General features: G+C 45.2%; 1 pseudogene; it reads left to right on the plus strand.

Moving 5' to 3' along the window:
* Positions 1-1,034: 1,034 nt before the first annotated feature.
* LOC133042318 (bifunctional arginine demethylase and lysyl-hydroxylase JMJD6-like) lies at positions 1,035-1,903 on the plus strand (annotated as a pseudogene).
* Positions 1,904-3,616: the final 1,713 nt, after the last annotated feature.

Genomic DNA, 3,616 nt, shown 5'->3' on the forward strand with positions numbered 1-3,616 from the left:
ACTGACACACCTGGAAATAACACTTAACCAAGTATCTGTGTCTCTTTGGCCTAGTCAAACTGATACATAAAATTAGCCATCACACTTCCATTGCCCCTATTACCCTGTTAGCTCAGGTTACCATAGCAAGCCTCTCTCAATCAGACATTTCAGGGTAAAGTATAAGCACCATCTTTAGGAACATGTAAATATAACAACATCCCCCCCCAAAAAAAAAAAAAATTGATGGCAGCATCATCAATTCTACTATTTTGTGAGCATCCAGTCAGGTATATACAAGCCCGCTTCCCCTTTCTAAATACAGCCCCCAGAACCAACAGACCTCCCTCCTCACTTGTCTTGGGATAGTGATGGAAGCTGCTGTGTCCTCTGTGAGAAAGAAGCTGCAAGGAGGGACTAGAGAAAGCAACCTCAGGCTTGGGATGTTCTGCCATGTCTCCCTCCAATTTTTTTTTTATACTGTTGGTCTAACTTCAAGATAATAGAAGAAAGCAGAGTCTAAATTTGTGAGGCTGGGAGTAGGAGCTGGGAGCACGATCTGCTCCTAATTTGTATGCTGCTGCTGCTGCTGTTAAATCGCTTCACTTGTGTCCGACTCTGTGTGACCCCATATATGGCAGCCCACCAGGCTCCGCTGTCCCTGGGATTCTCCAGGCAGGAACACTGGAGTGGGTTGCCATTTCCTTCTCCAGTGCGTGAAAGTGAAGTCGCTCAGTCGAGTCCGACTCTTCGCGACCCCATGGACTGCAGCCTACCAGGCTCCTCCGTCCATGGGATTTTCCAGGCAAGAGTACTGGAGTGGGTTGCCATTGCCTTCTCCGCCTAATTTGTATACCCAAGTCCAATTTACAAGATAACACAAGGATCTCTCCGGTTCAGATGCCTTGCTCTACCCCATGTTAAAAAGTTTCATTCCTGTGGCTGATTCATGTTGATATATGGCAAAAACCAACACAATATTATAAAGTCATTATCCTTCAATTAAAAATAAATTAAGGTTTTGGTGCCACCGCTGGAACCTGAGAGGGGGCGCATTGGTGGCAGGAAGCAAGCTGCGCTGAGGCCGTTGCGGAACCAGCTGATGACCTGCAGGATGAATCACAAGAGAAGAAGCGCATCCCGAGGTAAGCAGAGTGCGCAGCCTGAGCGGAAGTACTCTCTGGACTGAACCCAGCGCAACTACTGCGAGAGCTTCCCACCGAACCTAGAGGCCGTGGTGGACAATGTGGAAAGGACAGACGGTTTACAGCTGTCGGTGGAAGAATTTGCAGAGCGATATGAAAGACCATACAAGCTCTTGGTTCTGCTGAATGCCCAAGAAGGCCAGTCTGTGCAGAAGTGGACTCTGGAGTGCCTCAAGAGGAAATACCAGAACCAGAAGTTCAAGTGTGACAAGGATAAGGACGGGTACTCAGTGAAGATGAAGATGGAATACTACATCCAGTACATGGAGAGCGCTCACAATGACAGCCCCCTTTACATCTTTGACAGCAGCAATAGGGAACACCCCAAAAGAAGGAAACTTTTAGAAGACTACAAGGTGCCCAAGTTTTTCACCAGTGACCTTTTGCAGTATGCAAGGGAGAAGCGCAGGGCCCTGGACAGGTGGTTTGTGATGGAGCCACCATGCTCTGGAACAGGAATCCACATCGACCCTCTGGGAACCAGTGCCTGGGACGCCTTAGTTCAGGGCCACAAGCGCTGGTGCCTATTCACTACCAGCATGCCCAGAGAACTCATCAAGATGACCCATGAAGAAGGGGGGAACCAGAAAGATGAAGCTATTACCTGGTTTAACATCATCTATCCCCAGATGCAGCTTCCAACCTGGCCACCCCAATTCAAACCCCTGGAAACCTTACAAAAACCAGGAGAGACTGTTTTTGTACCAGGAGGCTGGTGACTTAGCAACTAAACAACAACAACAATGAAGAGGTAGAGGATGGAGGTTAGAATGTTGAAAGAAAGTGAAAGTCGCTCGTTGTGTCTGACTCTTTGGAACCCCGTAGACTATACAGTCTATGGGATTCTCCAGGCCAGAATACTGGAGTGGGTAGCCTTTCCCTTCTCCAGGGGATATTCCCAACCCAGGGATTGAACCTAGGTCTCCTGCATTGCAGGCAGATTCTTTCCCAGCTGAGCCACAAGGGAAGCCCAAGAATACTGGAGTGGGTAGCCTATCCGTTCTCCAGGGGATCTTCCCATCCCAGGAATAGAACCGGGGTCTCCTGCATTGCAGGTGGATTCTTTACCAACTGAGTTATCAGGGAAGATTACTTTGATGAAGCAAAGTAAAAGGCCCAGATGATAAGGAACAGCCTCTCGACAACTTCTAGGGAAAAACTAAGGCCTCAGTCCAAACATTCATGACACTAAATAAATATCCTGTGTTCTAGACAGCTTCCTTTACCCTTACAAATCTATTCCTCACCCTGTTCAGTGCCCAGAGGATGATGTGTATGGTCCCCTATCATAAGCTTTCTTGCCCTCTGGCTTCCATTTGTGTTCTACCATTTGACTAGAGATGAGAGACAGAACAGAGTTTAAAGTCTGGGTATTTATTCTCCCAGCAACCTCTCTGTGAATGTGATCTTATTTGGAAATAGGGTCTTAGCAGATATAATCAAGTTAAGATGAGGTCATACTGGATAAGGGTGGACCCTTATCTAATGACTAGTGTCCTTATAAGAAGGGGGAGATTCGGACACAGACACATAGAGAAAAGCCCATGTGATGATGGAGTAATGTGTCTAACAAGCCAAAGAATGCCTGGGATTGCTAGCAACCACCAGAAGGAGAGCTGTATGGAACAGATTCTCCCTCAGAGCCTCCAGAAGGAACCAGACCTGCCAACACCTTGCTTTCAGACTTCTAGCCTCTAGAACTGTGAGGTAATATGTTTCTGTTGCTTTAAACTACCTAGTCTATGGTAATTTGTTATGACAGCTCTAAGAAACCAATACATTGATGAGTCATTTAGAAAAGTTTAAGGAAAAATGTGTGTGTGTGTGTGTGTGTGTGTGTGTGTGTGTGTGTGTTAGTCTGTCAGTCTTGTCTGACTCTTCATGACCCAATGGGCTGCAGCCCACCAGACTCCTCTAGAGGTCCATAGAATTCTCCAGGCAAGATTACTGGAATGGGTAGCCATTTCCTTCTCCAGGGGGTCTTCCTGACCCAGGGATCGAACCTGGGTCTCCTGCATTGCAGGTGGATTCTTTAGCATCTGAGCCACCAGGGAAGCCCTAAACAAAAATAAGTAGGAAATATACATAATACTTCCATGGTTTTCATTTTGGTATATTTCCATTTATTCTTTGCCAAAAAGGAAATTCACATAGCTTTTTCATATTATGTATAGAATTATTTATTCTCATTTTTTCCTTAAAATTAGTTACATAGGTATTTGTGGAGTAAACTTCTCATCATAAATATTTTGATGACTGCATAAAATGTCATTATACAGGTGGTCCATATTTTATTTACAATTAATCTATTGTTGAATAGTTTTTACTTTTTGTTATTGTAGACAATCCATAATGCAGGGTACAATGAGATGAAAGTCTTGTTTCCAGAAGGGATTTAATCTGGCTATTGGTGATTGGGGTAGATTAGAGAA

The sequence above is a fragment of the Dama dama genome, chromosome 3, assembly GCF_033118175.1.
Source record: "Dama dama isolate Ldn47 chromosome 3, ASM3311817v1, whole genome shotgun sequence".
NCBI lineage: Eukaryota > Metazoa > Chordata > Mammalia > Artiodactyla > Cervidae > Dama > Dama dama.